Below are 25,241 nucleotides of genomic sequence, written 5' to 3'. Positions count from 1 at the left end.
TGGTGGGTTTTTGGGGGCTCAGCAGACAAAGTAAGGGAGCAATGGTCAGATGTGTACCTGGGAGCATTTTATGAAGTCCACTGCAGTGCCCCCTAGGGTGCCCTATTGCTGTCTTGGGATGTCAGTGGGACCAGTCTACTAAAAATGCTGGCTCCTCCTATGTCCCAATGGCTTGATTTTGGACATTTTCACTGGAATGTTTTTTTTCCCCAAACGGCCAAAAAACAAAGACGTCCAAATCACAAGACGTCCATAGTATTTTCAAACAATTAAACTAGACGCCCATCTTTTTTGAAAATGACCTTATTTCCTGTTCGGAATTTGGACGTCTTTGTAAAACGTCCACATTCTGATTTAGACGTTTCTTTTGAAAATGCCCCTCAATGCGCCTTAGTAAAAGGGCCCCTGGGTAATTAAAGTTATGTAGCAGCCTCAGCAGCAACTCATTTCACACAGGAATGAACCTTGTGGCTTGCCTTCATCTTCATCGACTTCAGTTACAAAGGCATTTAAACTTAAAAATTTTTATATTTTCATAATACAAAACAACTTTAAAACTTATCTTTGGCATATTTGGAACAAAGTCCTGGCTTAGGACCTCGGTGAGCTAATAAAGGTACATGTGAGAGTGAAGTTGATATCACATCATTCACGGAAGAAAGCATTTATGAACAGCTTGAAAAACTGAAAGTGGGCAAACCAAGGGGCTGGATGGGATCCATCCTAGATTCTTGAGGGAGCTCAGAAAGGTTCTGCTGGATCCTTTCAAAGATTTGTTTAATAAATCCTTGGAGACAGGAGAGGTTCCATGGAACTGGAGAAGAACAGATGTGAGTCCTCTTCACAAAATGGAGACAGAGAAAATGTAGGAAACTACATGCCGGTAATCCTTACTTCGGTGGTTGGAAAGGTGCTGCTCAAGGAAAGGATAGTGAATTTCCTGGAAACCAATGGGTAACAAGATCCGAGACAACATGGAAAATTGTGCCAAATGAATCTGATTGATTTCTTTGACTGAGTGACCAGAGAATTGGATAATGGACACAAACTAGATGTAGTCTACTTGGATTTCAGTAAAGCCTTTGACACAGTTCCTCATAGGAACTCATGAGTAAACTCAACTGGCTAAAGTTAGGACACAGGGTGGTGAACTAGATTGGAAACCGGTTGACTGACAGTTGGCAGAGTGTGGTGGAAAATTAAATTTACTCAGAGGATAGAAAGGTAAGTAGAAGAGTGCCTCAGGGATCAGTACTGGGGCAGATTCTATTCAAAATATTTGTGAGCAATATTGCTGAAGGATTAGAATGAAAAGTTTGCCATTTTGTGGATGACACCAAGATTTGCAACAGAGTGGATGCTCCAGAGGGAGTGGACAACATGAGAAGGGATTTACAAAGATTAGAAGAATGGTGTAATTTTAAAATTTATTGTGAAAAAGTGTAAAGTGATGCACTTGGGGTATATAGAAATCCTAAAGAGCAGTATGTGCTAGGGGGAATCTGGATCAGGGGAGAGACCTTGGGGTGGTAGTGTCTAAGGATCTTAAGGTGACGAAACAATATGACAATGCTGTAGCTGTTGCCAGAAGAATGCTAGGCTGCATAGAGAGGTATAACCTGCAGAAGAAAGGAGATATTGATGGACCCAAGTCATTGTTATTGTTGAGGCCCCACTTGAAGTATTGCATTGAATTTTGGAGGCTGTATCTCTTCAAGGACTTATAAAGATTTGAGGCAATCCAGAAGAAGGTGAGAAAAATGGTACAGGGTTTGTTCCAAAAGATATATGAGAAGAGACTGGAAGATCTGAATATATATATGCTAGTGGAAAGGAAAGACATTCAAGTACTTGAGAGCTATTAATATACATGCAAACCTCTTCCAGAGATGCAGGGGCAGTAGAAATAGAGGACATAAATTGAGGTTGCAGGATGGTAGATTTAGGAGTAATGTCAGTAAAACCTTTTCACAGGGAGGATAGTGGATGCCTTGAGCGCCCATCCAGGAGAGGTGGTAGAGTCAGAAATGGTGAGAGAATACAAAAATGCATGGGATAAACACAGAGGTTGCCGAAATAGAAAGAGGATGGAAAAATAACATGGCTATTGAGGTGTTGGGCAAGAGTAGTGGGAACTAAGGCTGATGCTGGACAGATGTCAATGGTCTATGTCCTGCAAATGGCAAAAGACAGATGAAGATTCGGTAACTCTAGTATTGAATATCACTTTATTATCATATGCTGCAAGTGAGAGGGTGCATAGCAAATTAAATACCATTAGCAATAGTTTGCTTATAACATTTTGATATGATGTCTAAATCTGACTTTGGATGTTTTGCAGAAAGCGTCCAAAAATCCAGTAGCGAACGTGGCCATTTTCAAAACAAAAAAACGTCTTATCTTTTTATTTTGAAAATGGCCATTTGCTAGACGTTGTTGTGCTCAGTGTGTCTATCTTTTTGGACCATTTTTGAAAAAAAAAATTCCAAGTGAAAAACGTACAAAATCTAGCCATTGAGATGTAGGAGGAGCCAGCATTCTTAGTAGACTGGCAACACAGACATCTCAGCAAAGCAGTGGGGCACCCTAGGAGGCACTGCAGTGGACTTCACATAAAAGGTCCCAGGTACACATCTCACCGTTCCTCCTTATTTTGTGGGGAGCCCTCCAAAATCCACAAAAAAACCTACTGCACCCAACTGTATACCACTGCAATAGCTCTTATGGCTGCAGGCATCACATGTACATGGGTACAGTAGGTTTTTGGTGGGTTTTGGAGGGCTCACACTTTCCACCACAAGTGTAATAATTAGAATGAGATGTGGGCCTGAGTTACCTTCTCTACAGCGCACTGCACTGATCACTAGGCTACTCCAGGGACCTGCTTGCTGCTCTAATAGGACTGGCCATAACATCTGATGCTATCATAGAGGCTGGTACATAATGTTTATTTCACATCTTTGGGTGGGGTGGGAGTGGATCAGTGACAACTGGGGGAGTAAGGGAGGGTCATGCCTTATTCCTCTAGTGGTCATCTGGTCATTTAGGGCACCTTTTTGTGACTTAGTAGTGATTGAAATAGGTATATAGCAAAACATCTAAACTGTAGTCCTGGCCATTTTTGTTTTGTTCCATTATGGCAGAAAAATGTCCATATTTTGGGAATGCTCCATCCCCCCATAAGCTTCAGACATGCCCCCTTGTGATTTGGATGCACTGCAGACAAACTGCATAGAAAAACATCTTTGGCAAATAAAACATCTAAGTGCTGCTTTTTGGACGATTATCTTTTTTGAAAATAAGTCCCATATTGTCCCAAGATTCCATCATATTGAATTGCCTATATGTGGTTGGAATGATGGTAAATTGCAAACCAGTGTTTAAGCATGAATGACATATGAGGGAAAGGGGATGGGATTTGATCTACTATCTTTCTGTAGTTACAATCAAAGCATTTTACATATTATATACAGGTACTTATTTTGTACGGGTGACAATAGAGGGTTAAGTGACTTGCCTAGAGTCACAAAGAGCTGCAGTGGGAAGCAAATCCAGTTTCCCCCAGTTCTCAGGCTACTGCCCTAACCATCAGACTGCTACTCCCTGCATAGAATTGCGGGTGGAGTTCTGGCCGCATTGGGAAGACTGGATGGAGCATGCAGGGCTTTATCGGCCATCATTTACTGTGTTACATAAGAGTATACCATTTAAGATACCTTGTAGATAGAACAGTGATTTATTCCAGTGGCCTGGGGGCATTGGCCCTCAAAACCATAGCCCAATACTGTTGGACTACATCATCATCACCCTCCCAATAATGTACCCCCCTCCTCCCACCCCATGGTTCTACCTCATTCCTTGGTGGTTTAATGGGTCTTCAGGCAGTAGCAATACCCAGTTGCTCCTGTTCTTATATGAACATAGGAATAGCCATACTGAGTCAGACAAATGGTCCATCTATACCAGTATCCTGCTTCCAACATTGGCCAATCCAGGTCATCACAAGTACCTGGCAGAAACCCTAATAGTAGCAATATTCCATGCTACTGATCCCAGAGCAAGCAGTGGCTTCCCCCACGTCTCTTTCAGTAGCAGACTATGGACTTTCCTCCAGGAACTGAGGTCACTCATGCCCCGAGATCCACTGAACTTTCAGGGAATGAAGTAGGACTATGGGGTGGAGGGATCCTTTGGTGGGTGAGGGGCTTGCTTAGGGGAGGTGAGGGGCTTGCTTGGGGGGAGGGTGATTGGGAGGGTTGGGAGCCTCTGGAAATGATGGCCAAGAGCATTGTGCTGCAGCTTTGTAGCCTAATTCTCCTGGACTGGAAAAATAACCCCATGGGGCTTTTTTTACTCTTATTTTAGTGCTATAACATGACTGTCAAGTCTCTCGAGACTTGTATAGCTGTTTCTTAAGAGTTATTTAGCTATAAGTCTCAATATCTTGAAGTATAAACCCCTAGCACATCAACACACCTAAATCTCTTGTTCTTTTCTGAAGTTCCTTTATTGAATAACATAAGATGATTACTCACAGTTAGATGTTCATAAGCACAAAGGAACCCTGTAGTTTCATGAGCTGTATCAGTGAAGAGAAGGTAGAAGTTTAAGTGGGATCAGCTCATTGCAGAGATAAGAAAAGTAGTTCCACAGATAGAGGCAGCTCGGAGTTAGGTGTTTAGGAGTGAAGTACCCTCTTTTAGGAGTAAAAAAGGCTAGTGGTTGGGAGGCGGGGATACTGCTGGCCAGACTTATACGGTCTGTGCCCTGAAGAGGACAGGTACAAATAAAAAGTAGCACATATGAATTTATCTTGTTGGGCAGACTGGATGGACCGTGCAGGTCTTTTTCTGCCGTCATCTACTATGTTACTATGTTACTTGTGGTGTGCACGAGTTGTTCACCACAAGTTGTTTATGAATTTACTTAGTAAACAGTTACTTTACATGCATTTGCATGTTTTACATCTCATTACTGTGTACCATGGGGTAATATCTTTAGCACTGCATTAGGGCAAGGAACTGAACATTAGAGCCCTTTAAGTCATGTTATTAAGGGGCTAATAATAACATGGGTTCTTCTCCTAATGCAGCTTGATAACGTCCCCCTAAATATTTATATAGAGGGGGATAATCGAACGGCTCCGGGCATCTCTGAGGATGGCACCGCGAAGGGGCGGAGCCAACCGTATTTTCGAAAAAGATGGCCGGCCATCTTTTTTTTCGATAATACTTTGGGGGCCGCCCAAATGTCAGAGATGGCCGGCATCGGTTTTTGCCCATAATGGAAACCGAAGCCGGCAATCTCAAATCCGGCCAAATCCAAGGTATTTGGTCGTGGGAGGGGCCAGGATTCGTAGTGCACTGGTCCCCCTCACATGCCAGGACACCAATCGGGCACCCTAGGGGGCACTTCTAAAAAGTTAAAAAAAAATAGTTCCCAGGTGCATAGCTCTCTTACCTTGGGTGCTGAGCCCCCAACCCCCCCCCCAAAACCCACTACCCACAACTATACACCACTACCATAGCCCTAAGGGGTGAAGGGGGCACCTACATATGGGTACAGTGGGTTTGTGGTGGGTTTTGAAGGGGCTCCCATTTTCCACCACAAGTATAACAGGTAGGGGGGGATGGGCCTGGGTCCGCCTGCCTGAAGTCCACTGCACCCACTAAAACTGCTCCAGGGACCTGTATACTGCTGCGATGGACCCGAGTATGACATTTGATGCTGGCATAGAGGCTGGCAAAAAAAGTTTTTAAAATTGTTTTTTTGAGGGTGGGAGGGGGTTAGTGACCACTGGCGGAGTCAGGGGAAGTGATCCCCGATTCCCTCCGGTGGTCATCTGGTCAGTTCGGGCACTTTTTTGGGACTTGGACCTGAAAGAAAAGGGACCAAATAAAGTGGACCAAATTCTTGTCAAGGCCGGTTTTCTTTTTTCCATTATCGGGCGAATCCAGCCATCTCAACGCACGCCCCATCCGGCCCCCATCCTGCCTTCGCTATTGTGCCGACACGCCCCCCTTGATCTTTCGCCGGCCCCACGACGGAACGCAGTTGTAGCCGGACAAAATCGGCTTTCAATTATACCGATTTGGCCGGATCCAGGAGATTGCCGGCCATCTCCCGATTTGTGTCGGAAGATGGCCAGCGATCTCTTTCGAAAATAAGCTGGATACTATCCCTTAGGTGTATACGTCATTTTTTTTAAAAACTTCTTTTTGTCTTTAGTGCTGGAATATTGCTGTGTAGCAGTGTGTGTGCATTTTATTATAGTCTAAATTTTGGTTGCTTAAATTAGAAATACCACCTTGGAAAGTTGTAATACGCAGGTCTAGGACAGATAGACTCCAGCCATTATTGAGTGTCTGTCAGTAGCTATAAACTGTTTTAAATGCTTTGTTTTTCCACATCTTTTTGACAGTTTAATCTTGCAATTAGGAAACCTGTGGCAGGACTGCAGTTAGATCATCTGAGGTTTAAAACCTCATCAGTCTAACTCTCATTTCTCTGTCCCCTTAATGATTGTCATGAAGTTGTCACTGCTTTCTGAGATGCCTAAAGAAGTAGCGGTATTAATTAAATACTTTCATTTGTGGACTGAAAAGTCAGCTGGTTTTGTTTTAAAGTGAGCCCCAGGTGCACAGAGAGAGAACAATCAAAGCCATTTCCATCAGTAAACCATAGCTTTAGTTGCAGAAATGGGCTGTTTGGTTAGTGCTCACCCTCAGTGTGGGGAGAAGTCCACATTCTGTTCAACGAGCATACTTAACACCCATGTTGGTTTAGAGGTATGTCCAAGAGCACAGTTTGATCAGGCAAGGAAACATTGCATGTAGTTCATTATAACCTAGGTGCAGTGTTTCCATTGGAAAAATCACCTGCAGAGAGGACAAAATCTCTATGGCAAAGTTTCTCAAAACGTAATGTAAGTGGGCTTTCTACAGGTGCATCATTATTGCACACCTCCAGGGGTTCACACAGCTTTATTTTGCTGCTCTCATGGGGTCATGGCCACAAAAAGATTGATAAACACTATGGCTATTTTTTTATGGGGACAATGATAAAGGAAAACTACCTGTTTAAGCTTATTTGGATTACTAGTACAAAATCTGTAGCAATACAAGTAATTTGATGTTTATTATGTGCGTGCATTCTATAGTGTTACAATATAAATACCAATACATTTCTTGTATACCGCTATATCCCCATACCTGGGTCCAATGTGGTTCAGAATAATGTAACCCCCCCCCCCATAATATCACAAAGTTAACATAAATTTCAAACCATATTTTCACAACCGAGGAAGGTGAGCCGCCTGCACCGCAGCCGAGTTAGCGCTACCCAGTCAACTCGAAGGTTGGCTGGGACCTGACTGGCAACATAAAAGTCACCTGGGATAGGTACCAGACAAGATTGGAAGTTAGGCAAGACATATTCGTTGGGGGAAATCCTGAAAATCTGAACTGGAGAGGGCCGAGGTTGGACACCCCTGATCTAGAGAAAGGTATACAGATTAAGTTTATCACAAGTTCAGATGTGAGGCCATAAATAGCCAGAAAAATCATACAAACAGATTTAAACAGTATTCTCTTTCGAACCAGGAGCCAATGCAGTTTAATCATTTTAAGAGAAATACTATCAAATGTTTAAGCCTAAAAATCAATCTAGCTGAAGTTTTTTGAATGAGTTGAAGCTTCCTCATTTGGGTTGTTAGTGTGCCTGAAAAAATGTGCATAATTATATTAATGCACGCTAATCTATGAATTAGTTTGTATTAAGTAGATTAGAGTGTGTTAAAATTTTTTAAAACTAATATGTGAAGTGAAAGAAAAAACCCTGAAAATTGATGAAAAAAGGCTATTGGGCTAGATGGACCATTGGTCTGACCCAGTATGGCTACTCATGTTCTTATGATGGGAGGCAGGGTAGTCAAGGGGGAGTAGGAATGGGTAAATTCAGACTTTGTTACCAGCACAGCTACTGCTGATCACTTGCATCATGAGGTAAGTAGCAGGGTGGGCCAGCTCATGAAGTTTGAACCCACTGGAGAGTCAGCAGCAACAGGATATTGCATTGGCTGGGGGGTTTCCTGCTCCAGCTTGAGAATGTGAAAGATGGCCTGCTGAAGCCCAATTGGGAGATTTGGCAGGAACTGATCAAGGAAGGAGTATGACACACCGCATCAGGAAAGCTGATCTATGCAAACGGGGCAGTCAGGTTTAGTAATCCATGAACACAACAGTGTTCAACATCGGATCACAAAATCGATTGTGAATTGTAATTTCAAGAAGTACGGCATTAAACTCAGCAGGATCTTTGTTTACTTGCTTTCCTAAGTAGGAACAGCTTTCCTAAAATGTTAAAATCTCTTTCTTCGATATGTTGATTAAAAAAAAAAGTAATAATAATAGAAGAAAACCAGAAGTGTAACGATTTGGTTTGCTATTAATGTGGAGTAACTTAATAAAAAGCCTCAAGTTGGTTTAAGCTACATAAGCTTTTAAGTTCGAATAAAGATTTTCTTTGTGCTAATTAACCAGCAGAGGGAGCCTCCATATGCTGCTGAATTGCATGATTTAAATTGAAACTGATCAGACAAAATGATTTTCTATAGAGTTCAAATAAAACGCCTTTCTCACCTCAGAATAGCAGCTGTGTTGATGCAAAATGTCAAGAAATCCATTCAGTCAAAAGTATATTTTATTTCCATTACTTTGCAGTGTGGTTCTCAGGACTCTGTACACCCTTTGAAAGATATATTTTTCCCTTCTGTAAGGTATGGCAGTGTGGATTTGGAAAATTTAGGAATAGCATTTTTAATCTGAAAAATGTTAGAAAATTAGCAGCCTGAATCCACGGCAGTATGGAGCAATAAAGGTAAAGCAGGTGCTTTGGCAGATCTCCACATTTTTACCAAAGCTGAAATTTGTATTCTTAGGTTTCTTTTGGAATGTTTTCAATTCCATCTGCTCTTCTGGATATCCACAATGAATATGCATGAGATATTTGCATGCATTACCTCCAATCAGCACCATAATATCTCTGGCCACTATACTGTTCTCATAATACATACTTCTATGTGTAAGCTAAACCAGTTCCACATTCAAAATTAATTCTCACTTTCTTAGTTTCCAACCATTTATTACAAATAATGAATGTCTTTTCTAAAATTATTTTTGTATACTTCTCTGGCACACTATCTTTGATATGTACTTACTCTGTTTTCCATTTCTTTATGGTTTTGTAAGATTAATATTATATAAAACCAATAAAATATCATGGAATAAATAAATAACTTACTGCAGATAGTTGAAACCAAAAGTGCTGAACTGGGTCTTGTTTCTATGTTTCTATCCTACCTTAGCTCTCACCAGCGTCCCAAAGGTTTCTGGGGTCTCATGGGAACAAAAGTGATACTCAAGTGCTTCTGATCCTCTGTGTCCCTGGTTCAAAGTGGCACCCATGACTTTGATGGCAACCTCATGGTGCTGCCTTATTTGTAAGCCTGAACCATAGTGACAGTACAATAAGATTATGGGTGCCACGTGAACCTGGACATAGAGAAGCAGGAGCAATTCGGCATTGTTTCTTCTCCCATTAGACACTAGGGACATTTGGGACCCCAGTAAGAGCCGAGATGGTGGGGTGGGTGGGTGGCTGTCTAGGTCCCTTTGAGAGATCTTAATTGTACTTGTGGAGAGGTCTTAATGTTGCCAGTGGGGGGGGGGGGGGGGGGGAGTCTTGATAGTGCTAGAAAAGATTACCTGTTGGAGGGGGACTGATAGGGGTGTACATTGAGGAGTAGTAGTTTTACATAGTGTGAAGAGTACGAGGACATGGAGTAGGAAATGGCCATGGCAGGACACAGGCTGTGAGGGGCCCTATCCCGCTCCTCCATGGCTGGGAGCTTTACAATAGCTACTGTCATGTGCATATAGGGTCTGAAAGCATGATTTTTTTTCCCCCACATACAACTTTCTAAAAATTTGCAGATGCAACAAAACTATTCAAGGTTGTTAAAACACATGCAGACAGATCTTAGGAAATTGGAAGACTGGGCATCCAAATGGCAGATGAAATTTAATATGGACAAAAGTACGACGATGCACATTGGAAAGAATAATCCGAATCATAGTTACCTGATGCTAGGAGCGGTGGGGGTCACATCAGCCTTTGCACCTGACCCTTCAAGCTGACACTTGTGCAGCACTTGTAAAAGCTGATGTACAAAATGTTTAGTATGTACATGAATTCCCAAACCATATCCTATCAATGCCCCAACCTTGCCCCTTGAAATTCTTGTGTGCTGTAGAACTCTACTAGCAGATTTCTAACATCACTAGTATTTACACGTGTAGCTGATCTACACTTAAGCAGCTGTTCTGTCTCCGCAGTCTGTATGCATATTTACATTTTGCCTGGTATTGTACTGACAGCATGTAAGCTAAAAGCAGCTTCCTGCTGGGTTCCTGTTATCTCTGCTCTCACAGGTTAAGAGCCTTATTTTAGGAAGGACATGAAGAGGGGAATTCAGACATCTGGCCTGAGATATATGCAATTCCCCCTGAATTTTACAAAGCCAAATGCACAGCATCATGTAAAATACAGATAAGGACAGTCCTTATGTATGTTTGTGTTTATGTTATCTCAACATATGTCTCTAACCTAGATGGGAAAAGGGAGGCAATTTGAAATGATTTTCAAGCATTCTGTTGGTTGAAAAAATCCACACTTTGAAATCTCTTACTTACATATTATCACAACTAAATGTGATAATATGTAAGTAAGAGATTTCAAAGTGTGGATTTTACAGTTTAACCACAGGGTGTCACTGTACCAAGACAACAGGTATTGCTATGCTTTCCCACCACTAGGAAGCAGTACACATAGCAACCAATAGCAAACTACATTCTTCAGTCATTAAAGCCCCTATTTACTACACAGTATTAGCATTCATTTAATGGTGGTTAACTGTTAATGTGGAACTCAAATAGCTAATGAACATTACCTGCTGCACTGAAACAACTAGGGGGAATTCTAAACTGGCGCTCAAAAATCAGTACCAAGCGCTATTCTATAAAGGGTGCTCCGAATAGATCGCCCTTTATAGAATAGCGCATAGAGCTGATTCTTGCAAGGAAAGTTGAGTGCCAGTACTTATGCCAGCTGAAACTTGGTGTAAATGCTGGTGCCCGACTCATGAATGTATTTGCTAGGCATACATAACTATTTAATGGTGAAGGGAGTGCATCAATCAATTACTTCATTATACTCAGCTTCACATCAGATAAATACTTAATCAAAACATTGTGGTCTAATTAGGCAATTTTCTTTCAGTAGGATCATCAGATCAGCGTGTGTGCTTCCATAATGGCTAAACTGAGCCAAGCATGATTCAAGGGGCAACACCGCAATCCTCATTAATCCTAATATAAGGTTTTAAAAGTTTTTATCTTTCTTTTTAATCTATTTTTCCTTTTATCTTGTATATATAATCTCAGTATTTATACATTATGTAGAGATTGCATCGTTATTATTAGTCTTCAATTGACAACTTAACTTTCTCAACTTTAGTAGAGTTCATACTGGAGACTCTGTTTCACCGACATAGGTCTATGTTTCACGGTACGCTGTGTCAAGGTAGTCTCCTATGAAATAAATCAAGAAAAGTTTAAGAAAAATTTCAAAATTAAACAAACTATTGCTCATTCCCGACTCATGGCATTTCAGTGCATGAATGACCCTGTTCTATAAAGTTGTGCACACATTTTTGGCCTGCCATGCCCCTTTTAAGCTAGGGCTATTCAGCTTGGAGAAGAGACGGCTGAGGGGAGACATGATAGAGGTATATAAAATAATGAGTGGAGTGGAACAGGTGGATGTGAAGCGTCTGTTCACTCTTTCCAAAAATACTAGGACTAGGGGGCATGCAATTAAACTACAGTGTAGTAAATTTAAAACAAATCGGAGAAAAGTTTTCTTCACCCAACGTGTAATTAAACTCTGGAATTCATTGCCGGAAAATGTAGTGAAGGCGGTTAACTTAGCAGAGTTTAAAAAGGGGTTGGACGGTTTCCTAAAGGACAAGTCCATAAACCGCTACTAAAAGGACTTGGAAAAATCCAAAATCCCAGGAATAACATGTATAGAATGTTTGTACTTTTGGGAAGCTTGCCAGGTGCCCTTGGCCTGGATTGGCCGCTGTCGTGGACAAGATGCTGGGCTCGATGGACCCTTGGTCTTTTCCCAGTATGGCATTACTTATGTACTTATGTACACTATTGGATTTAGGCGCACAGGGTTATAGACTACCTCATAGGCAGATGCGCACACAAATCCAAATTAGTGCCAATTAAGTGCAATCATTGATTGTAATGGCCTATTAATTCATACTTGATGGCTCATTAACTAATTCAGTTGTGCGTCTATCTTGGATCTTTGGCAAACATTTGGTGCTGATATTTTGGTGCCATATATAAAATCCGCAAACTAATGTCATGGTAGGGGGCGAAGAGTGTACTTTGCAGTTAACACCTTCAATTATTATTCTGCTAAGAAGAGAGCATTCTCCTTGCTCCAGAAACTGGGAATATTTACAATTCAAAGTTCACTACTTTAGTAGAACCACTAGAGGTCTCAGTTATCCTCAGAGAGAGCAGAACCTCAGAGGTCTCTACAATAATCTGAAACTTAAAGAGCTTGAAGTTCTAACCAGTCTATGATTTGAGTTTTACATAGTAACATAGTAAGTGACAGCAGATAAAGAGCTGTACGGTCTATCCAGTCTGCCCAACAAAATAAACATATTTTATTTCATATGCGATACTTTATATGTATACCCGAGTTTGATTTGTCCTTGCCGTTCTCAGGGCACAGACCGTAGAAGTCTGCCCAGCACTCTTCTTGTACTAAAAGTTCTGATGCTAACGTCGAAGCCACTTAAAATTTACACTCAAGCCCATCCCTATCAGGGCATAGACCGTAGAAGTCTGCCCAGCACCGGTTTCACTTCCCAATTATCGGCGTCTCCATCCAATCTCCGCTAAGATTCTGTGGATCAGATGTTTCAGTTTTGTTTTTAAAATCAGATTTTTTGAAAATGTATTAATTTATTGTCCTCCTGGCTTTCCGAATATAAATTTTTCATCTCTAACAAAGCTCTGTGTAGATTACATGATGGATATACCTAATATGATTATATTGGGTGTTTTTAACATTTGTGAATGGCAGTCTATCTGCAACTATTGGTGAATATTTGCTTGACGCTCTTATTTCAGGATCTTCTCATTCCACTGTCAAAGTAGTAGATCTGATGTTTTAGAAGAATCAGCAATCCCGTATTTGATTGTTGTCCATTACGTTGGATTGACATTACCTGGTTAAACTTAACGGGTTGATATTTAAAGAGATTTGAGTGAGCAGGAGAGACAGTGCTGCTTAATATTAGCATTAACTAAACCATCTTAAAAGTGGGCAGGAGAGGGTCATTCTGAAGGCAGGGTTGGGGGAGGAGCCAGAAGCTATGCGGATGCTGACAATATTCAGTTCCAGCACCAGCCTAGCTAAGTGACCAAATAAGACCACATAAAAAGCATTTCTAACTTTGGTTGCCTAGCTTTGTGGGTACGTACGAAAATATCAGCTGGCACCAGCATAGCTGTCAGTGGTGGCCTACCTCCTCTCTCCTGATCCCTCATAACATGATCAGACCCTCTCTGAACCCCGCCACCAGTACAAGCTTCCACCCAATTCTAATTCCCCCCAGGACACTACCACCATTCTGTCTCCACCTTCTCAATTCTGATTCGGATTCCCCCCAGCACCCTTACAAGCCCCCTGATACTGATACCCCCCCCCCACCCACCCAGGATCCCACCAGCATTACCTGAATCTGATCCCTCTGGCTGATTATCGTCCGGGAGCGCATAAATACGGGTGGGAAGCTCTAGGATGGTCAACCCTGAATATTCAGTACAAGTGCTTAGACATGGCCTGACGCTGAATTTTGTGACTCAGTTCTGCCCTTGTCACCGGCTGAATATTGACCAGACTTTTGCAGTCAGCTCAGTTTCTGAGCAAGCTCAGAATACTCGGAGAACAAGAGTAGTAAAGGGTACGTTATGAAAAAAATCAGATGAAACAGAAATGTTTCCCACATTTAAATGATTTACCTATGTTAAATGTAGATGAGTCAGTTTGTCTTTGGACTACATCTCTTAAGGATTCTTTAAATGAAATTACTCTACTTCATAAACTGACTCCTTGAAGGGAAAATGATATCTCATTGTACACGCCACAGTGAAGATCAGACAAGCATCGGATACCTGAATTAGAGAGGAAGCGGTGTGAAACACCTGATGCATTTTCTGTAGCAGAGTAGACTGCTGGATTAGATTACTATAGAGACCAGAAAGTGAATAAGAACATTTTTGACAGTAAATGACAGCATGGAATTGTTTTTATGTAGTATGGAGTGTTGCCACGATTTGGGTTTCTGCCAGGTACTTGTGACCTGGCTTGGCCACTGTTTGGTCTGACCCAGTATGGCTACTCCTATGTTCTTATGTTCTGTTAAAAAAATTAACAAGTCCAAAGATAAGTTCTGCACAAAAGTTCATCTTGAATCAGGAGATTGCTAACACACTCAAAGGGAAAATCCATAATATTTTTGCTGGATTTCCATCACCAGGCATGTCCAACATTTATATGCCTGCCTATTTATTTATTTATTTGGATTTGCTATACCACTTTTGCTAAACAGAAGTTCAAAGCAGTGTACAATAGTAAAACAAAAACATAGAGCAGATAGAAATGGAACTGCAATAAGCAATAGGAAACAATAGAGTAGCCATACATTCGACAGAAAAAAAGGGACAAAAATAAAGAATTCAAAAGGGAGGGCGGGGTAAGGAAACTTGGGTTAAGACAGACTTGATCACACACAATTCGGTTTTAGATGCATTCAATTGCAACTGATTCAGTATCATCCAATTTTTTTTTATTTCAGTTAAACAAATCTGCAGTTTCTACAATTGGCCCTCTCAGGCGGATCCCAATAAAATAAATAACTGAGGGGTCCTTTTACCAAGCTGCAGGAAAAAGGACCCTGCAATAGCGGTGGGGGCCGTTTTTTCCAAGCACCAGGGCCTTTTTTGCTGCAGCGGGTAAAAAGCCCCCCAAAAGAAATGGCCATGCAGTAAGATAACTCTTACCGCGTGGCCATGTTTTGGCAGCATTTACTGCCACCCATTGAGGCAGCGGTAAGGGTTCCCGCGGTAATCAGGCATCGTATGGCGATGGCCAATTACCGCTGGGTTACCGCCATGCTAACTATTTCCAGGGGTTTTATTTTTTCCCCAGAAATGGTACGCGCTCGACCTGGAACTACTGCTGGCAGCCGTGTTGGGCCGGCGGTAGTCTCGGAATAGCCGCTTTGGGCTTAGTGCCGCTTCGTAAAAAGGCCGCTGAATATCATCAGCAAATCAGTGGATATGGATTCCATATCTCAACACAATGTCAGTAACTGGATGTACATATAGATTAAAAAGCAATGGTGACAATAGAGCACCTTGTGGTACAACATATTTCAAAAATTTAGTTTAGAAAGTTCAGATTCAACTAACACACACTGGGACCTATTGGCTAAAACAAGATCTAAATCTGAATAGCGCAACGTGACATATCCCAATTTCCATTAATCTCAATCCATTAATTTCAGCTTTTAGCTTCAGTCCACAACAAAAGGGAATTCAGTACTAACTTAGAGGAATATAAGAAAATAAATAAGAAAAACGTTAATCCCAGTAACAAGTCCCTCCTCATGAGTTAACACTGAAATTCTGTTATATGCCAAAAAGGCAGTCAGATGTGCTGGGATACTTATTAGAACGATACTGAATAGTACACTTGCAGGAAATTTTTAAAAAGAAAGAGGCACTGAACTGAAGCACACTGAGGAAGCAGTAAAAATTAATTTCTCTTTTTTTTTTCTCATGATCCATCCAGAAAAGCTATTATTTTCATTCCTAAGAATACCTTCTCCCTAGTCTTGAAATACTGTCTCAATGTCTGATCTCTCTCTATAATATTAGAAGTAGCCACTTGTCTACTGCTGTTGAATCATCTTGTGGAACTTTGACATTTCTCCAGAAACTTCCAACAAATGAACTATAATATTTCCCATTCTAGCCACATTTTGCAATCTTCTAGTTGCTGAAAATAATATATTCTAGTAGTAATCAGTACACTATTAGAAGAAAGGCCCAATACCCTTTCAACAGCCTTGACTGGTCTTCATTGCATATGGCTGTGCCTCAAGGATCAGTCCTCTCGGGAATATCATTTATCATCTATAGCCCCAGTCTGTCATTTATTGGCTGTACTGAAGGTACGTTATCACCTGCATGCTGGTGATTTACCGTTTATCTGCCCATATCAAATTCAATAGAAGCTACCTTACTGTTGACCTCTCTATATATCAGGAGAGGTAGACATTAGATGACAACTAAGCTGGCATTATACTTGGGTTAGAGAGAACTCATAAGGTTAAGGAGGTACCCCATAAAAAAATCTGCCATTTAGTTTTATAGTTGCTAGAGCTATTGCTGTGTCTTCTCAGGAGAAAACTTTGGCAGTTGATAGACTCCAGCTTATCTGTGAAACCACAAATTAATGCAACAGTAAAAAGGTGCTTCTTTAAACTGTGGATATTGCAATGTCTACAGCCTTATTCATCTTCTCATAATTTTTGTATAGTTCTCCGAACCGTGGTAATATCACAATTGAACTATTATAATAGCTTATATATAGGACTTCTGGCATCATATTTATGCAGAAGGAAGTTTGTATCCAGCATATTCTGTTTGGTGCTACGTGATCAGTGAGTTGACAACACATATACAAGTAGGACTCTTCGTTTTGCATTCATTACTTGGTGTATTTATTGACCCCTGATGCAGACGCTTTTTAGCGTTGAAACACGGCCTGTGTCGGGTCGTTATCTCTGATATAATCAAGACTGTTGGACTCACGTCTCCAGTGGTGAATCGTCTATTAGTCTCTACTTTTGCCTTCTGTGATTCGTCATCGTAGAGAACTTTTCCTGTTCTATATTTTGGATCATATTTATGCAGTCTTCAAATAGTTCGGAACGCATCAGCCTGGGTGTTAAACGGAACGTGCCATGTTGCTCACATAACTTCTGTGCTGTTTTCTTTGCATAGGTTTACCAATGGTGTAGATAGGATGCTGTTTCAAGATATTAGCTCTCATCCATAAAACATTAAGCAGCGAGGCCCCTTTGAGTGTTTCCTCACCTTTAAACATCTATCGTTTCCCTCAATCATTAAGATCTAAAGGATCTGGATTGCTTAAATTTCCTATGTACTGGCAAATTGATTTAGTTGAGATTCGTGCTCCAGGTTTTGCAGTGGCTGGGCCTATATTGTGGAATCCTATACCTAAGCATTTGAGATTAATGACCCATTTAGCATGTTCCAGGAAACTGTTCAAAACCTATTTGTTCTAGCAGACCTTTCCTGGTTTCTAGTAGGTGCTGATATATATTCTCTGTGCTATAAGCATTTGCTGTTACTGAATCAAAATGTATATTGAATATTATATTATGTAGCAGATATAAGCAGTATAGTCTGATATTTTCTGTTTATGTATTGATTAAATCACATTTTTATGTAGTTTTATTCTGTTTTAATGCTCCCGCAGGATGTGGTGAGGGCAAAAACATTGACAGAACTCAAAAGAGCTTAGGATAAAAAGAGGATCCCTATGTGGCAAAACTTAAATGACTTTCATACTTTAAGAAAGGCAAGGCAAGGGGTCACCTGCGTGGAGTGGCAGTCACAGCACTAACACAAAACATAAGAATAGCCATAATGGGTCAGACCAGTAGTCCGTCTAGCCTAGTATCCTGCTTCCAACAGTGGCCAATCCAAGTCACAAGTACCTGGCAGAAACCCAAATAGTAGCAATATTCCATGGTACCAGTCCCAGGGCAAGCAATGGGACCCACACAAAGCAGCAGATACAACAATATCCACCTTTCTGGGCAGACCGAATGGGCCATGCTGGTACTATGGGGTCCTTTTACTAAGATGTGCCAAAAAATGGCCTGCGCTGCTGTAGGCACGTGTATTGGACGCACGCAGGTCCATTTTTCAGCGCGCCTGCAAAAAAGGCCTTTTTTTCTGAAAATGGACATGTGTCAAAACGAAAATCAGCGCGTGTCCATTATGGGCCTCAGACCTTACTGCCACCCATTGACTTAGCGGTAAGGTCTCATGCATTAACTGGGCGGTAATCGTTAGCACGCATACAGTATCCAATTATCGCCTAGTTAGCGCCACATGGTAGAAAACAGAATTTATTTTCTTCTGCGCATTTTGGACGCATGTCAAAATTAGAATTACTGCCTGGGGCACACTGTAGCCAGTTCGTAGTTCTAATTTGACGCATGTTGTATGTGCGTAGGCGCCTTTGTATCTTAGTAAAAGGGGCCCCTGTGTTAATTAATATTATGTATGTGATTTTGTAACTTACCTAGATTTTTCACTGTGTAGGATGTAAATATATAGAGATAAATAACTAGAGAGGCAATTCTATAACTTCGTGGCCTCGATTTAGAATCCACAATGGGGGCACGTTTAGTTCTAATTCTATAACAGCTTGTCTAAGCTATTGCAGAATATTAGCAGAAAGCATTGTAGTGCCAAAATTTAGGTGCACCCACTTACGACATGTCAGTGGCTGGTGTAAGCTGGCACACAGCTACTGGTTTTCTGTAAGTTGCGGGTGTCGCCATGGCCTGTCCTTGTTCCACCCACATGCATGTCCTCCCGCAGTCACGCACTATGCCATACTGACATGTACTTTATAGACTAGTGTCTAAAACGTAAGTGTATAAACGCCAATTATCAGCACCTCTGACACACACTTGGCACCTAATAGTAGGTGAAAGTCACAAAATAGGGGTTAGACAACGGCTATTCAGAAAAAAAAAAAACAGCAGCAGAAAGTGGCAATCTCAGAATTTATTGAAAAATTCAAGTACTGGACTCAGCACAGAGCAATGTTTCGGCGCCTGCTTCAGGAGTCATATAATTGGTACATAAGTATTGCCATACTGAGACAGACCAAAGGTCCATCAAGCCCAGCATCCTGTTTCTAACAGTGGGCAATCCAGGTCACAAATACCTGACAAGATCCCCCCCAAAAAGTACTAAAATATTTTATATTGCTTATACCAGAAATAAGCAGTGGATTTTCCCCAAATCCATTTTAATGATGGTTTATGGATTTTTCGTTTAGGAAGCCCACTTACGACATGGCTCTACTGATTGTGTGAGTCGGAGAAGTGCGTCCAGACTGTTTTTTAAAACACCGCTAAGCTAACCGCATTTACCACATTCTCTGGCAAAGAATTCCAGAGTTTAATTAAACGTCGAGTGAAGAAAAATTTTCTCCGATTTGTTTTAAATTTACTACTTTGTAGCTTCATTGAATGCCCCCTAGCCCTAGTATTTTTGGAAAGAGTAAACAAGTAATTCACATCTACCCGTTCCACGCCACTCATTATTTTATACACCTCTATCATATCTCCCCTCAGCTGTCTTTTCTCCAAGCTGAAGAGCACTAGATTCTTCAGCTTTTCCTCATAGGGAACTCGTCCCATCCCCTTTATCATTTATGTCACCCTTCTCTGCACCTTTTCTAATTCCACTTTATCTTTTTTTAGATGTGGTGACCCGAATTGAACACATGGAGCGATACAAAGATAGTATAACATCCTCATTTTTGTTTTCCATTCCTTTCCTAATAATACCTAACATTCTATTTGCTTTCTTAGCCGCCGCAGCACACTGGGCAGAAGGTTTCAACGTATTATCAACGACGACATCTAGATCCCTTTCTTGGTCGGTGACTACTAACGTGGAACCTTGTATTACGTAGCTATAATTTGGGTTCCTCTTTCCCACATGCATCACTTTGCACTTGCTCTCATTAAATGTCGTCTGCCATTTAGACGCCCAGTCTCCCAGTCTCGTAAGGTCCTCTTGTAATTTTTCACAATCCTCTCGTAATTTAATGACTTTGAATAACTTTGTGTCATCAGCAAATGTAATTAACTCACTAGTTACTCCCATCTCTAGATCATTTATAAATATATTAAAAAGCAGCGGTCCCAGCACAGACCCATGGCAAACCCCACTAACTACCCTTCTGCATTGAGAATACTGACCATTTAACCTTACTCTCTGTTTTCTTTTAACCAGTTTTTAATCCACAATAGAACACTACCTCCTATCCCATGACTCTCCAATTTCCTTCTGAAAATCCATATACACAATATCAACCGGCTCACCTTTATCCACTTTTGTTCACCCCTTCAAAGAAATGTACTAGATTGGTGAGGCACGATTTCCCTTCACTAAATCCATGTTGGCTTTGTCTCATTAATCCATGCTGCAGCCGAAACATGGCTCCATGTCGAGTCCAGTACTTGAATTTTTTTTCAGTGAACTCTGAGATTGCCACTATCCATTATTATTATTATTTTTTTTTTTCTGGATGGCCTAAACCCTACATTGTGATTTTCATGTAACACTTCTTTAGGGGTGTCTTTTTCCATTGTGGTTTTGTTTGTGGTGCCTAACAGTAGGTGCCAGGTTATAAAATTGGGTAAATGCGTGCAATTAGAATGATGTAATAGAATCAACTAAATCAAAAAATACCAAATTAGCCGAGATTGGGTGGCAGAGCTGGTGGGGGGAGGCGTGGCTTGGGGGTGGGCCTTGTTCTGGGCAGACTTCTACGGTCTGTGCCCTGAAAATGGCAGGGCACAGACCGTAGAATGGCAGAAACAAATCAAGGTCAGGTATACACATAAAGTGGCACATGTGAGTTTAAATTGTTGGGCAGACTAGATGGACCGGGCAGGTCTTTTTCTGCCGTCATCTACTATGTTACTATGTGCAACCGAGACAGTGCATGATTGAGTGACTTGCATAAATATTTGCTATACTGCCTTTTAAAAGAAACAGCAAAGTGGTTGTCTATTATAAAAGAACAAAAGAGGGGACAGGAGAGGAACAAAAGAAAATAAGATGTCGGCTCCTGTGTCTGTGACGAGGCCTGAGCAGCAGCTTAATTCCTAGAGGCTTAACCATGAGGCTGAAGGATAGCGTGTTCCTTCCATAATGCAGGAAAAGGCTGCAGTTGCATGCCCTCTGGACAGCATACCAGTGTGAAAGCTCAGGAAGGGAAGATCACAACCCTAAATCTAATCCTTTAAGAAGCTGGTAGCTCAGATCTGACCTACTAGCGGGCGAGTGATACATACATTCTGTAGGCCCAAGAAAATAGTTTAACTGTCATACTTTGGATTAGTTGATGTCACATCGGGGTGGGGGTGGAGGGGAATTATCAATCTGGGCTATTATTAAGACATGTTATTTTACTGTTAACCCCAGTTATTAGTAACTAGGTCTCATTGCATTAAATGATATCTGTGCTAAAATAACATGAGTTAGTGGGAAAATAACACTTCCTAACAGTAGCCCATGCTTATAACTATGCCCCCTTAATAGCAGTGACTGTAAGGCCATCATAAAATGAGTTACAGTAAGCGAGATGGCTCATCACAAATGCGTGGGTCAACACTTTCAGGGCCCCATTTACAAAGCTGTGGCAAAGGGGGGGGGGCATGCGCTGGTGTCGCCACCTGTTTTTGACACGCGCCAAAACCCCCGTTTACCACAGCGGGTAAAAGCCAGATCTTTGTTTTTTTTTTTTTTTTTTCAGGAAATGGCCATGCAGCAAGTGAAGCACTTGCTGTGTGGCTATTTCAGGGGGGGAGCACTTACCACCCCCTATTGAGGTGAAAGTAAGGGCTCCCACACAAAATTGGTGGTAACTGGGCAGTTCTGCGAGACTTAGCATTGCCAACTAGATCCAGTCTTGCCTGACAAGGTTGATCAAGCCCTAGGTTTACCCCATTGTCTGCAGGGACTTCCCCATTGCATTCCCTAAGAAAAGCAGCACTACACATCTACTACTGCTACTCATCATTTCTATAGCACTACTAGACGTACGCAGCGCTGTACACCTGAACATGAAGAGACAGTCCCTGCTCCACAGAGCTTACATCTTTGCATGCAATGGGGTCAACTCAGGACTGGATCAACCCTGTCAAGCGATTCTGGATCCAGTTGGCAACCCTAGTCTGACTAGTAAAATGGGTAAATCTGGATCCTCTGGATCATTTCAGGTGGAATACATCAGATCTGGCTTTTACCTGTTTCCTTTAGTCATATTTTCTTTTTCCCTCATCTTTGAATCTCCACCTTGTGGCTCTGCTTCCCTTTCAGCTTATACCTGTCTCTATACTTTTTTCTCCCCCCCCCCTTCTTTTCGCCTACACTCAGCAAGCTTTTTCCTTTATGTCCTCCAACTCCCAGCTTCTTTTCTCCCCCATCTGCTGCCTTCCTCCTTTGTCTCCTCTCTTCCCAGTTACTTTTCTTCTTTCCATTTATCTCCTACCAGCTTTTTCTCTCCCTCTAATGACTGCCTTCTTTTTACCTCCCTTCAGCCTTTACTTTCAGTAGTATAGCCAAAACTGCCATGGGTGGGTGCATGCAAACAGAGAAATTGCCCCACCCCAGTGCTACATGATGAGCCCTCAAACCTACCTGAAGCTGAATAAGATGCAGCTTACAAGCCAGAGCTCTAGGACCTCTTACGATATTTCTGTGTTAGTCCCAGCATATTTAACTCCAACTTTGAAGACACACTTTTTAACCAGGCCCAGAATGGGGCCCACCCTCCTCTAGTACCCACGAGGCACAATGGCACCTCTCTTTCCTACTCCTGCTGGTGGGCACTGCCTGCTTTTAGAAGAGTTGAGTGGGGTCTCCTCCAACCCTCAAGTTAATAATTGTTACCCTGCCCGCACTACTTGTTTTGCTATCTCACGTTGCAGACCGGTAGCAAACTGCAAAGGCAAGTGTGTTTTCTCTCTCGAAACATAGTAAACATAACATTTAAAATCTTCAAATGCTTCGTAAGGAAGGAATCTAAAATTGGGATTTGATTCGAGAAGCAGCAAAGGGGGAAAAAGAGACATTAACACAGCGCCAGTAAGCAGCAAAGCACCTCTTCCCCTGCGGTGTAAGAAGGAAAGAAGGACATCATCATCATCACTGATCCTAAGCAGCAACAGCAGCGGGAAAACAGGCTCCCTTCTCCAAGCAGAAAGGAACACACCGCTGATTGGCTGTGGGTAGTAGAAGAAGGCGGGGATGGGGAAAAGGCGCACTGCAAGAGGTGAGGCGGAGCCCTGTCTTCGGTTCTGCTGATTGGCTGCAGGCGACCAGTGGGCGGAGCTAGGACGGCAACCGGGCTGGTTAACGATTGAGCTCTTCTCTGCTGCTGCCCCGTTGCATGTGTGGTGCTGCTGCTGTTCTGTCAGTGGCAGACTGAATTGCTTGGGGGGGGGAAGTTGGGGGAGCCAATTCTTGTCCCTGGTTTTCCCGGTAGTTTTTGGATGTGTTTCGCCCTCTGGCATGGTCCGATGGCTCTACTGATTGTGTGAGTCGGAGAAGTGCGATCCTGATGGCACGCCTGGCAGCTCTGGTTCGCGGCTTCTGCAATGCGGTGGGTGTGGTTTTGTAGGGAGCTGGAAATCGGGATCTCTGCAGTGCAAGCGCTCGCTACCGGCTTTGCGAGATCGCTGCAAACGCTGCCGGCTCCCTGAGACTTTGGCGAGCCTGTGGACGGCAGTGCAAAGTGGGCAGGGGCCTCTTCCATGCCAAACGGTAAGAGTGTAGGAAACAGATGGTTTTCATCAGACTGGGAGCTGGAAGACTTGGGGTGGGGGGAGGGAGTAGAAGACATTATAGGCCAGACACTGTTTTTCCACTCTTTAAATTTCATCACTTTCTGGAAACAGACATCTGATATCCAGTTTCACATTTTTGGTTCTGCTGAATTGCCATTTTTAAAGATGTTGCCTTCATATTTTAAAGCAGCTTTAAGGACGATGTAACGGGGCTGGATGAAGTTGACTTTCATGTAATCTTTTTGATGTGTAAACATATATGTAAACAAGAATTAAATGTGTATGTGCTTCGTTCTTAAACACCTGGAAAGTTTTTGGGAATTCACTTTTCTTTTACCTTTATTTAAATTTTAGCAGATCAATTTACATGTTCAAAATAAACTTACTTTCAAGGCTTCTTGACATACAGCATTCTACATTTTATTGAATGAGGGTAAACGGGACATGTGCATTTGAAATTCATGGTGTGTTTCTGGTGCGAAGTTGCAAGATCCATTTTTGCAAACTTTAATTTTTAATTGTTTTAAGGTATTTTGGATTTCTTTTGTATTCGTTATGTATAAATTTTCACTGAAAGGATTTTTTACTCGATCACTTTTTTATGTATTTTAAATACAGAAAAAGTTGTAGGTTATAGATTTATATTGGACTAATGATAAGCTTTCCAAAGTTGTGAGTAGTCTTCTAGAGTTCTCAGGAAAAAGCATTAGTGCATTCAATTACCCTAATAAATGGGTATCACTTACAGCTTGTGTGTTGGCTTTTATTCCTATGTAAATGGTCTAATGGCAGCCACCACTTCAGATCCAGGAAAGAAAAGCTCCTATTTATCAGTGGGTAACTGCGGGTTCATTCAATCGGATCTTTTTCTTTGCTGAAAAAATACGAAAAAGAAGTTGCTAAGCCTATTAACTCTACAGCACATCCGGTATTAGTGGGCTTTGCCAAGTGGAATATGCCACTTGGCATATATAGTAGTTATAGTGTTGAGGATGGAGAGGGTTCATGTGTGCTAGTTGCTGATGAGCAGTTCTTTGCATTAAATATATTCACTTTTTTTTTGGAGGGGGGGGGGGGCGTGCTTTAGTTCACTATTCATATTAAATTAAGAATGAGTTAGCTGTGATGGTTTCTAATATTTCAGCCCTTGTGTTAATTCATTGTAACGTTTTTGTCATTCACAGGGACCTAGCCTGTTAAAGTGTATCTTTAAGCTCTTAACACTTTCTAATGCATGATGTTGCTTGTTTTGAGCTTCGGCTGGAGAAAGTATGAATTGTCTGTTATTGGGGAAATGAGGAACACAGTAGCAGTCTTACCATGCATGGTGATTTGGCACTTTCTGGGAAGTTTTACCAGTCACACACTGCAGCACTGAACGATTAGGTAT

General features: G+C 41.7%; 1 protein-coding gene across 8 annotated transcripts in view; it reads left to right on the top strand.

The window, feature by feature from the left end:
* Positions 1-25,241, top strand: part of EPB41L3 (erythrocyte membrane protein band 4.1 like 3) — a 529,614-nt gene that overhangs the window by 115,508 nt on the left and 388,865 nt on the right. For 2 of the 8 annotated variants that reach the window (XM_030213154.1, XM_030213135.1), the window contains exon 1: positions 23,427-23,828. The exons of 1 other annotated variant lie outside the window; for it this stretch is intronic. The gene's annotated coding sequence lies outside the window, so the exon portion shown is untranslated. Of the gene's footprint in view, positions 1-23,426; positions 23,829-25,241 lie in introns of those variants that run through there. 5 more of the 8 variants (XM_030213163.1, XM_030213145.1, XM_030213119.1 and 2 more) reach the window with 4 other exon arrangements.

The sequence above is a fragment of the Microcaecilia unicolor genome, chromosome 1 (genome assembly GCF_901765095.1).
Source record: "Microcaecilia unicolor chromosome 1, aMicUni1.1, whole genome shotgun sequence".
Lineage (NCBI taxonomy): Eukaryota > Metazoa > Chordata > Amphibia > Gymnophiona > Siphonopidae > Microcaecilia > Microcaecilia unicolor.
The sequence above is the reverse complement of the archived record's forward strand: the minus strand, read 5'-3'. Positions and strand labels throughout refer to the sequence as shown.